Here is a 13168-nt window from a genome sequence, read left to right as displayed (position 1 = left end):
TGTTGTGAATGTACACCTTCTAGGCCTGGAATGGAGGCGGGGGGGGGGGGGCTTGGATTTCCCACAGGGCAGGGCACCCTGACTTCTCTTAGGACTGGAGAGCCAGGGGGAGGTGGGAGGGGGGGAGTGGGAGGGAAAGGGAGGATGGGAGGAGGTGGAAATGTTAAATAAATTTAAAAAAATAAAAATAAAAAAATAAAGGTAAAATCATATGAGAATTTTGCAGTAGAGGTTTGGGATCAGAAGGAAATTCAACTAGTAAAAGAGGAAATATGCAGTCCATCTTTAAGGAAGGAGAGGTGCGTGGATGAGGGCTGGCAAGCCTGGAAAATGGAATTATGGGGAAAGTCACAGTAATAACCTTGAGGGGGAGACAAAGAAACATTTCCTGGATACTAACCAAATAAAAAGAAATCGCCTACCGTTTCCCTAAAATGTTCAGGAATACAAGTTGCTTATTTCTCCATTGTACCTATTATGGAGCAGAAAATGGTATGGGCAGGAGCCATTCATTAACCATTTGTAAAGACCAGAACAAGAGGCAAAAGGCTTGCTAACCATCAAAAACAAAAGTTCACTAAACAAAGAAAAAATAGGATTTACTTGAAATTTCAACAGAAGAAATTGAAAATGTACATTTAAGTATGTGATTACTACTCAGTAACTTTTATTCCGAGAGCATGATCAATTCATAAGGATCCCTGCTTTTAGAAAACTTATTATCAGTTGAGATAACAGAGTAGAGATAATAATTCAAGACAGTAAGAGTTTAAGAAATTAGTCAGAAATGCCGGAAGAACACAAAACTCAGCGTGCAGAAACTACAACCAAGTAACAAGCAGTCACTAGAGACTAAAATATAACCAATATATATTGTTGGATTACTTATTAATATTTTAGTGAGTGGGGCACATTAAAAAATACTTTTTTGAGCTGCGTGGTGGCCACAATCCTTTATCCCAGCACTCAGGAGGCATGGGCAAGCTGATCTCTGTGAGATTGAGACCAGCCTGGTCTACAGAGCTAGCTCCAGGACAGCAGGGCTATTTATACCAGAGAAACCGTGTATCAAATACCACCAAATAAAAACTTTATCGAGTTATTTGTATCCATTTACCGCAAATTAATTTTTTTCTAAGAGGACAGTTCCCTGTTGTGCATGCACGCCTGTTTTCAAACAAAATGCTTATTATTATTACTAGCAGATCTGATACCAATAAATTTGATATATGCTTTCCAAGAATTTTAACCAGGAAAAATGTAAGGCGGGGTAACAAGATGAAAAACTGTTAGCACTATTAGGAACACTTACAACTTGAGCGGAGAACAAAAGGGAGAAAACCGAAACCCCTGTTAGCCGGAAGTTACTGGCCTTACCCATGTCCACAGCCACAGACCTTAACGGTAGAGCTAAATACCTGGCAAAGGCTGAATGAAATCAGTAATGTCTTAAAGGATGAAGCACGAGTTTGCAGGTGACATAGGAAGCCTTTGGGCAAGTTAAGGACCACAGGCAAAGGCAAGCATTAGACCTGCAACATCTAGGTGCCTAGAAGAGATGGAAATCAAATGCTCGAGAGGGAAGCAGGGGTGAAAGGTGGGGTGCTAAGGCTACGCCCAAAGGTCAAAGTTGGAGGGGGGGGGGTGAAAGATATTTGCAACAGAATTCAAATTTTGTGAGATTTACTCAAAGCAAACTGACCTGGGTTTGAAACAAATACACAACACTAGGTTTGCTTCTGATGGGAGGTAAGTTTGGCAAAGTGAAGCAAGATCAGTGGTGAGTGGCATCTACAATTTGCTTTTTTTTTTAGATTTATTATCATGTATACAGTATTCTCGTACTCTGCCTGCAGGCCAGAAGAGGGCACCAGATCTCACTACAGATGGCTGTGAGCCAACATGCGTTTGCTGGGAATTGAACTCAGGACATTTGGGAAGAGCAGCCAGTGCTCTTACCACTGAGCCATCTCTCCAGCCCCCTACAATTGCTTTTGTAGACGCGGCGCTCGACCGAGTTTTTATCTTGTCATGAGACACACCCACGATCTCGGTCTTCCCGCCCTCCTACCGCTCTATCTTTGAACACTCACAGCTTCCAGGACTTTGTTATTTAATGGAGCAGTAGGCACCAACCAGGTGCCTGCATCTTGCTAATTTCATCATTTACAGAGTATCACTCTCCTCAACTGTGGGCACACCTGGCCCTGCCCTCTACTCTGAAAACACCCCAGAAGCTGTGACGGAAAAAAGGACTTGGCTTAAGGAAGTCAACGAAGGAGGAGACAACTGGCTCTGTCCCTCAACAGTTCTCATTTTTGTCCCCAGTCCTTTACTTAGATCCCATTTGGCATCCCAAATGGCTAGGTCACGCTCCTGTTGCTATTTTTTTTTTTAATTTCTATTTTCTTTCTTCTTAACCTTAATCGATGTATATACAGAGCTACAAAATTAATTCATCAGGTAAGGGAAACAACTGTGCTAAGCTCCTTGCTGAATTTAAAAAATTTTAAAAAAGCTGCTCTATTTAGAATCTGAATGAGCATCATCACATGATGACCTTACTTCTCATTTGGTTTCAATATTTTACTGATTATTTATGTTGTTTCTAAATATCCAACATTATTTTCTCTTCGGACAATTTGTCAGTATAGACCTACCATAAAACTCCCTCCTGTTAGACATTTAATGTTATTTATGACTCTAAAACAGTAATTTAAACTTCTCACCTGCATGCCCGGGGCCCCGGATCGACCCCCGTGTCCAGGACGGGCGACGAGCAGCCCGCGTCCTGGTAGCGCGGCACAGGAAGGAGGCGGCCCCGGTCTCGGTCCTCCTTCTTCGGCAGAAAACCGTGGAAAGGGAAGGGGCTTCCTCGGTCGCGGTGGTGGCCGTGGACGCGCTCCAGAGGAACGGAGGAAGAAGCGAACCGCCCGGCTGCTCGTGGACCCGCGGCGAGGCGAGCCCGTGGGTGTCCACGGCGAGGCGGGGAGGGGGCGGGGCCGTGCCGCCGGGAACCAATCGCGTGCGGGCAGAGCGGCCGAGCCAATGACGTATGCACGGGACCGAAATGGGCTCCTCTAGTCTTCCTAGCCTGCTATCGGCCTCCGGGATTCCTGAAAAATTTCTGCCTACTTTTCTCCATCGATGTTCCTGTTTTCTCCTTCAGGCCCAACACTGTCCTTAAACCATAGTTTGCATTTTTTTCTAGTAGGATACCAGTGACGGTGACCAGCTTCTGCGTTCTGTGGTCCCTGAATGAGCTGGCTGTGCCTATACCTATCAGGGTAATCTTTTTTTTGTTGTTGTTTTGTTTTTGGTTTTTTTTTTTTTTTTTTTTTTTTTTTTCGAGACAGGGTTTCCCTGTAGTTTCTAGAGCCTGACCTGAAACTAGCTCTTGTAGACCAGGCTGGCCTCGAACTCAGAGATCCGCCTGCCTCTGCCTCCCGAGTGCTGGGATTAAAGGCGTGCGCCACCACCGCCCGGCTACCAGGGTAATCTTAATTGCCCCATTGACAATCTTGTAAGACCCTCTCACAGCGATTAAATACAGTTTATGAATTTTTGTTCACATTTTTGTTGACAGCTTCACATGTAAATCATTATGTGTGTGTGCTTTGTTTTGCATTAAATAACAAGAGTCGGCGTCAAGTCTAATAAAATCTTAAAAATAAAGCCTCCCGTGATTTCTAAATCGGAAAGCAAGTGCATGTGACGTTTGAATATGAGGGACAGAGTGGTTGACTTTCAGTGTTTGAGTGTTTTGTAAGTAAAGGATGTTACGCATTGGAACTGCTGACGTAGAAAGTACAGTGAGATAAAGAATACACCAGAAATAATGTCCTTTAGGTCCCTAGTCTCTGACAATGGCAGCAGATGTCACCCTTAAAATTGTAGAAAAAAATTAAAAATTGTGGGAGATGCAGCAAAAAAACTTGAAATTCAGTTTTTTAAAAATCCTGCACTTAGTTTCATAATAAGCAGTTCTAAGCACTCACTGAGCAGGCATTCAAACTCTGATGGTGGGCACAACACGGTAGGGTAGAAAGCACTGCAGCAGACCATGCAACAACTTAGTCTCAGTGGAGAGTTGTTTTGGTAACCCGGGGGCCTCCAGTCATTTCCTCCATGTGAAATGAGTGGTGGCCAAGGCTCCCGTGAAGCTGCACACCAGCTAAACCACACAGATTAGTTTACCTGATAACAAAACAGAGGTATGTAGTAGAAACCATTTCAGAGAGGAAAATAATTTTTTCCTGTGCAATCATGGGCCCTTTGCATTTCCGTGGACTCCAGCGTAAAGAGGCAGATGCATGGAATTCCTTATAGCCACTTTTCAAACCACCGTCCTCCCAGCAACTCCTCGAACTTTGCTCTGGTGTCTGCAGTAATTCCTGCTGATTGTCTTCATTTCTCATTCTTTAAGGCCAGAAGAGTTTGCTCTTGCTGGTGAGGGAGAGGCAGCAAGGTCAGTGTTATCTTCATTCCCAACCATGATTCATTAACCTTTAGGACAGAACTGGAAGCCTGAAGTATCTGAACAGCAGAGGAAGAGAATGACAACTCTCCAGGGACTTTCAGTAACTGAGCATGCCAGTGGCAGAACGAACTGGTGTGCAGCTTCACGGGAGCCTTGGCCACCACTTCATTTCACATGGAGGAAATGACTGGAGGCCCCAGGTTACAAAACAACTCTCCACGTGAGACTAAGTTGTTTGCATGGTCTGCCTGCAGTGCTTTCTACCCTACCGTGTTGTGCCCACCCATCAGAGTATGAATGCCTGCTCAGTGAGTGCTTAAAAAAAACGGCTTTTTATGAAAACTTAGTGCCAGGATTTTAAAAACTGAATTTCACAAGTTTTGTTTTTTTTTGTTGCTGCCTCTCCCATGAGTTTTTTTTTTTTTTTTTTTTTTTTTTTTTTTTTTTTTGGTTTTTTGAGACAAGGGTTTTCTCTGTAGCTTTGGAGCCTGTCCTGGAACTAGCTCTTGTAGACCAGGCTGGTCTCGAACGCACAGAGATTCCGCCTGCCTCTGCCTCCCGAGTGCTGGGATTAAAGGCGTGCGCCACCACCCGCCCGCCCCTCCCATGAGTTTTTAAGTTTTTTCCACAGTTTTAAGGTAACAATGTCAGAGACTAGGAGACCTAAAGGACATTATTTCTGGTGTACGTATGGACTAGCATCTTTATCGCCCTGGTTTCTAGGTAGCCAGTTCAATGCCTAACATCCTTTACTTACAAAACTCTCAAACACTGAAAGTCAACCACTCTGTCCCCATTTGTGCGATTTTATTTTCAATACATACAGAGTTTAATACAGATGTGATTTGGCATTTTTGAAAAATGTGACTTCCATTATAATAAACCCACAATAAAATATTTCTTATAAGTACATAAGATCATAAATGTATTAAGTTATAATTTTAAATAATTTTCTTGGGATCAAAATGTTATTTTCTTTAGGATGGTTACCTTATAATTACAAAGTTGATGAAAACAATACAAATAAATCTTAAGATTAAAACGTGAGGAGAAAAGGATGGGACAGGAGGGAAGGGAGGGAAGACAAGGCAGCTTTACACCAGAGATGTCCGGCAGGACTAAGCCACACTCCCGTTAGTAACAGACTGTTTGAGTGGCAAGCATGAGATGTCCATGTGTATGCGTGTCTCTAGTAAAACCAGAGCCATCAGCTGCTACCTTCTAGGGGGCAAAACCGGGATACAGAAGTATTAGATACCTGCCTCAAAGGTGCCAGGAACAAGATCTGGGAGTACAACTAGTCCCATCCTGTTGAACCAGCCACCCATGACAAATGTCATCTTTGGCTATAACCTTTGCATAAATTGGAGATAAGATGGATGTAATGAAATGTTGAAAATTAAATACAGCCGGGCGGTGGTGGCGCACGCCTTTAATCCCAGCACTCGGGAGGCAGAGGCAGGCGGATCTCTGTGAGTTCGAGACCAGCCTGGTCTACAAGAGCTAGTTCCAGGACAGGCTCCAAAGCCACAGAGAAACCCTGTCTCGAAAAACCAAAAAAAAAAAAAAAAAAAAAAGAAATTAAAAAACAAACACCCTAGAGCACTACATGCTGTGTTTATCCTGACCATCCCCAGCACTTGCTCCACGTAGGAGACCCTGAGTATGTCTGAAAGACTAACATTTATGTAATGTGGTCCCTACGTTATGTAATGTGACACCTACAATACTAGCTCGTAGAAGGTAGAAGCAAAAGGATTTTGAACTGGAGGCCAGCCTAGGCTATACAAACAGACTCTGTTGCAAAAAAAAAAAAAAAAAAAAAAAAACCCTTATTATTGATGTAAATTTTTTTCTATGGTACAGGATATTGGAGTTTCATTTTTCAGTGTTAAAGTATTTCAGTTTGTTCATTCTGTATGCTTCCAAGGTAACAAAAAAACAATATTCAGGATATATGGCTCCCCCATTTAAAAAATGGAAGACCCGGTCATGAAATAGGAGGTGCAAAGGAGAAGAGACATGTCCTTCCATCATAAGCACATTTTCAGGAAGCTAAGTTTAGAAAGTGTTCCAGATGTGAAGCATCTGGAAATTGTGTTAAAACAACCCGTGACTCTGTAATATAGCTTGAAGCCCTCTATTTCATGTAGGGCTGAAGCCACTTTAACTCAACTCAAAACCTATTATTTATCATTTTAAGCCACAGTGTTACACATTTACACACCTTTAGATTTGTTTCCTCCCTTTGGCGCAATGGCATTCCTAGACAGAGGGATATTTTTTATTATATTTTAGGTGTTGAGTTAGTTTGTGCTCCTTGATATTTTGACTGTTGGATATGAAGGTTATAAGTAGAGGATATTTTGGGTGGGTGTGTGGGGGCGACAATGAAAATATAGGTAACCAAAAATAAGATCTAGAAAATTCTAGACTTTTCTGAAAAATTCTAAAGTCTTAAAAGAAGAGATACACTATGTTCCTAACTGGGGAAGCTGCATAAAACTATGCCAATTCTTCCTGAGTATATTTATGAAGATAAAAACAACCCAAATTAATACCCAAGAGGAAAATAAGTAATTAGCACTACAGAGAGACCGTATTTAGGAAATTCACTTCAAATAGTCAATGTCACAGACTATGAAAAGATTGACAAGAGTTTTTATAGTGAAGTACCTCATTTAAGTCCCTTTAATTTACTAACAAGACTTAAGCCTCCAACTTAGTACAGAAAACAAATGGGAGCCTGCTGTCTTCTTTCCTTCCCCCAACAATTATCCAAAAGGGAAGCCAGTATTTTCACTTCATATTGACGTCAGTTCCAGCTCAATTAAAGAGTTGCCCCAACCCTCAAGAATTCTCTCAGGTACTCGGGAGGCAGAGGCAGGCGGATCTCTGTGAGTTCGAGGCCAGCCTGGTCTACAAAAGCTAGTTCCAGGACAGGCTCTAAAAAAGCTGCAGAGAAACCCTGTCTCGAAAAACCAAAAAAAGAAAAAAAAAAAAAAGAATTCTCTCAGGTGGCCATGAAGAGGGCAGGAGACCTCTACTCATCCTTCAGATTTCTTCTAAACCACTTCCTGAATCAATTCCAGACTTTTCTCCTTTTGTTTCTGATAGCCAAGCTCCCCTGGCTTTGTGAATGTTAACGTTTAATTCTCTCGTGCCATCTGCATCAGCCAAAATCTTAACGTGTCTCACTAGATTGCAAAATCATGTTTAAAAACTAAGGGGCTAGAGAGAGAGATCAGTGGTTAAAGTGGGCACTGCCTCTGCAGAGGACTTGAGTACAGCTTCTAGCACCTGTGTCCTCTGCCCTCTATACGCATGTGTATACAATATAACCAACCTAGCCTAACTGGCCATTTCAATGGATTTAGAAAACACACGTGCGCGCACATGTGTGCGCGCGCACACACACACACACACACACACACTTAACTTAAAAGCATTTCCAAAACAGAAACTAAACCATCTCGTTATCAAAACCTTCTCAAAAATTCTATATTCTCTAACCCTAAGCAACCGTTAATCTGCTTCTGTCACTATAGAGTCCTCTAGACTGGACACTTTACAATGGGGATAATTGTTTAAGAGACGGTCTTTTGGGACTAGCTACTTTCATTTAGCACAATGTTTTTAAGTTGTAACATATACCAGTCCCTTTTTAAAAAAAAATGTTTGAATAGTGTTATTGTACAGATGAATAAAATTTATTATTCATCAGCTAATAAACACTTGGATTATTTCTACATTTTGCAGTGTTCAGTTTAGGTCTTGCATGGCAGTAATTGCTTCTTGCTTTTATAGTTGTACATTTTGGATTTCTTTATTGTAAGGTCATAGATTTCTGAACTGTTGTGGATTTTAGTGCACTTAATGTTAGCTTAAGACACTTTTAATCAAAGCAAAATCTATCATAACCAGCATTTATACGTGCAGAGATGATTGCAATATTTAGCATATGAAATATTTTGAATAGACCTTCTGTCAGTGTGAATGTAGTGGCATTTTGTTCATCATATTAGAGCACAGCCGTTCAGATGACCGATGCATGCATACATATGTCAAGTTGTCAGCACGACAGAAGTGACAGATGCTATTTTTGTATTTTTAAAAACCAATCTGTTGTATATAACTGTTTAAAATTTCTTTTGTGCAGATCAGTTTTTAAGCTCACGTAGGTAGGTGGCTTTACACTTGTGACTAAAGAATGTCAGTGTTCAGCTAGGCAGCAGGACGGAGCGGTCAGTTCAGTGGTGGCAGCCCTGAAGGAGACTGTCCACTTCTGCTTTGCTCTGAAAGGGTCATCAATTTGTGGTATGTTAAGTGTCACAGAAATTTTATATTGAGGATAAACCAAAATCAACACATCAGAGTTTCAAAAAGCTGGGAAAGGGTGGGCACACTTGGCTTATCTATAAGCGAACTGATAGTAATTAGTAACTAAACTTCTTTGACCATTATAATAATTAAGATTAAAGTATCAGATGTAATGCCAGAAGATGGTGGATGAGCAGTGCAGGGTAACTCTTATTAAAAGTGTCAGATTGTAATGCTGGCAATGTAGGTGTCTTTGAAAGTATTTCTCGAAAATCATATATTAAATTTCTTTGGAGTATTATAGAATGAAGGCTGTTTGACTTTAAATTTTGGTCAATCAAGTAAATATGGTCTGCCCCTGCATTAAAATTTTGTCTTTTGACTGACCTAATAACCTACTTCTGAATTATAAAGATAAGCTGCTTGACAAGAGTGATAATAGATGTAATGAGTGTTTAATTTCTGCATCGTAAATCAGATATACTAAAGTAATGTTGAGCATCAACAGGTATTTTCACACATTTGACTTTAGTATGCATAGAGCGAAACGGAACAAGTAACTAAATGGGGACTAAAAAATTAGCCTTTACTTTTAAATAATTAGTTACAAATCTTGGCAATAAAAAATAAATTGATTTTTTCTTTTCTTAAAGAGGAGCTGTGTGAGGCTTCTGCCTGCTACGGAGCTTGTTTAAGCTCAAGAACTCTGCAAACTGGGAAGCACAGGAAAGCATATACACGCTAGTACATACTTACACGGGTACCATGGGGACTTGCTAAGAGATATGTGGTGTTCACATCTTATGTGTCATATTTTCGCAGTGGCAATACTGGGCTTTGTGACGGCGCCAGCACCATAGACACTTGGGCATTGTGGGGAGGCAGAGGCAGGATGATCAGGAATTCGAGGTCATTCTTGCCCAACTAGAGAACTGAGACCAGCCTGGGATAAATGAAACACTGTCTCAAAAAAAATTAAAACCCAACAGATAAGAAAACAAAGTTAAAGCTGCATGTATCTGAAAAGGGTAGTCACAAAATTATAGAGAAAATCTTTAAACATATATTTTAAATAAATTATTAAATATATTACACAGTCACTGAAACTGGAACTTTAAACTATGAAATAACACAGGAAGTGCCCAACATAAATCAACTGGAAAAGCGAGACACATAACCATCCACACTGCTACATGCTCAAACAGAGAGGGCAGGTAACAAAGGCAATGGTGAATTTTGGAGAGAAGAAAAACTTATTTTTTTTCTTTCTTATGCCCTCCGATAAAATTTTCTCCAGGAGCAAATTAAGATAAAAATTACACATTTCATTGTCAAAATATAATTATAGAGTATAAATGCAGAAAAAAGTTTACAACCCTGCAATCCTAGCATGCGGTCAACAGTTGTGAATAAAGTCTACACTATACACACCAGCGGAGAAAGACTCAGAGGACCGGAATCCACGGAAAACAACCTACTTTGTCATCCACTGAATTTTAAGATCTCGCAATGCTTCAGTGAACTCTTCTTTCAGATCTTTCTTCTTCCCTGAGTCCTTTTCTTTGTCTTTGCCTCCATTCTTTGTCTTTGTTGGTGGAGGGATTAGATAGTAGTGCACAGGGATCACATCCTAGGAAGGCGAGAGAAAGGCTTAGCTTCATAGGCTTCACTTCCCACACTTCAGAACCCTTGTGATGGGGGTTGTGCCTGAGCTGTAGTACACCGTATTCCAGATCCGAAGGGTCCAAAACCATCCAAAATACCAATCCACAATTACAGCCGTGGACACACAGGAAATAAATAATCTCATACCAGCTAAACCAAAAGAAGGGAAGCCCCACCACCACCACCAACAACAAAATAGCAATAATCAACAATCACTGGTTACGGATATCTCTCAATATCAATGGACTCAATTTACCCAATAAAAAGACACAGGCTAACAGAATGGATATGAAAACAGGATTCATCCTTTTGTATATAAGAAACACACCTCAACACTAAAGACAGACATTACCTCAGAGTAACAGGTTAGAAAAAGGTTTTCCAAGCAAATGGCCCAAAGACACAAGCTGGTTTAAGCCATTCTAACAGCTAACAAAATAGACTTCAAACAGAAATTAATCAAAAGGAACATTTACCAAAGGAAAGATCCATCAAGATGCTCTTTCAATTTTTAGTATCTATACACCCACATTACTAAAGGAAATACCACCAGAGCTTAAATCACACATCAGCCTTCACACATTGACGGGGGAGACCAGCACCCCACTCTCACCAATGGACAGGTCACCCAAACAAAAACTAAACCGAGAGACACTAGCGCTAAGAGATCTCATGAGCCAAATGGACCTAACGGAACATTTCACCCAAACACCAAAGAATGCACTTTCTTCTCAGCACCCCATAGAACCTTCTCCAAAACTGACCACCAACTTGGTCACAAAGCAAGTCTCAACAGATTCAAGAAAACTAAAATAACTCCTGCATTCTATCACACCAGCACAGACTGAAAATGAATATCAACACCAAGAGAAACAACAGAAAGCCTACAAACTCATGGGAAACGGAACAACTCTCTATTAAATGACCGTTGGATCAAGGCAGAAATAAAAGAAAGTGAAGACTTCCTAGAATTCAATGAAAATGAATGCAGGACATACTCAATGTCTCTTGCTACTCTTACGTCTTTGAATGTTTGCTGCTGCCCCTTTCCTCTGCTATCAGGCATGGTGTGAATGAGCAGAGGGAGGTCGCCACTGCCTTTACTGTGGTGGGATTATCTCGTGGAAACACACCATTCTACTGGGCATTTCTACCTGTGGATCATTCTGCAGATGGTTTCCTCTGAAGCTGCACTGTCTAACTGAAGCAATGATTTCATACAGTAACAGTGTTAGTTGAAATAGGATTTTGATTACTGAGAGTCTTTAATAAACATAACGAGGAATTGTGATAGAGGTTAGTTTAGTGGAAAGGTTCTATCGCTAAAAGCGAGATATGGTGTTGCCCCCACCCCTGATAAAGCAGGGGCTGCAGAGGACAGAAAGTAAGAACAAGGAATTATCATACAGCTAGTTTCCCTTGGGGAGCCGCAAATGGATGAAGTTGGAAAAAAAAAATCATCTTGAGTGATGTAACAAAAACAAAGCAAGTTGAAAACAAGAATTCATCTTGCTTTAGGTAAGGGAAAAACCTTATGCACAGAAGTTTATTTTATGAGCATTTGGGATATTTTACAAAACAAAAAACAAAAAACAAAAAAAAAAAAAAAAAAAAAAAAAAAACAGAACGAAAAGGAAAGACAAGGGAAGAGACTGACCACTAGAGGGAGCATGGGATCCACAGAACTTTCCACGGGCGCCCAGATTACCTGTAAGGTGTAGGGGTGGGCTGCATTTTTAAAAAATTATTATTTCTTCTTTTATTTTTGGAGACTATAATAATATAATTAAATCATTTACACCCTTCCATTTCCTTCCTCAGAACCCTTCCATATACCCCTCCTTGCTCCCTCAAAAGTGTTGTTACATACGCAATCGCGCACGCACAGGTGTGTATGACATATTACTACCATCCCAACCAAGAAAGACGACGACATAGTGTCCCTGTGGGTTGCAGATGTTCACACCTATATGGTCTGCATTATGCCAGTCTCACCGAGCTGCAGCTGTGTCTCTGATCTTCATAACTCAATGATATGTTTTGAATAGAAACTAGTTTCATCAATAGGTGTTATACATGATTAGGTAAGCGTACATGCATCTCTTATATACACACTTGGCCGTGGTAAGAGACATTTCTCAATTCCATTGTCTTTTATGAACACTTTTCCCTTATTCATTTAGTGTGTGTACACACGCTATGGAATGCATGCAAAAGATTGATAACTTGCCTGGTCTACAGAGAGAGTTCCAGGACAGGCTCCAAAGCTACAGAGAAACCTTGTATCAAAAAATAAAAAACAAAAAAAATCAAATTGGTTTAATATACAAAAATCCTTTAAACAAGATTAGATACATATAGACAGTGTTGTAACAAATATTACCTAAAATTTGTATCAGAATACAAAAGTCCTTTAAACAAGAGTAAAACCATATATATAGTGTAACAAAATTGACTTTGAATTGTACCCATATACCAAAATCCATGCCAGTGCAAATATCTGAGACCAATAGTTGTCTTTTTATCCTATATTCCCCTAAATATAACAAACACCCATGACCCACAAAATAACCAAAGACCACCCACAGCCTCATTTCTCTTGGGAATGTGGTCATTGTGTTCTCTAGACTGCATCCTGCTGACTGTGGGTGAAGCCATCTTTAGGGTCCCAGAGAGAAAATTAGAGATAACGGCCAAGTCCTG

The sequence above is a fragment of the Arvicola amphibius genome, chromosome 18 (assembly GCF_903992535.2).
Source record: "Arvicola amphibius chromosome 18, mArvAmp1.2, whole genome shotgun sequence".
Taxonomy (NCBI): Eukaryota; Metazoa; Chordata; class Mammalia; order Rodentia; family Cricetidae; genus Arvicola; species Arvicola amphibius.
Note: the sequence above shows the minus strand (reverse complement) of the source record.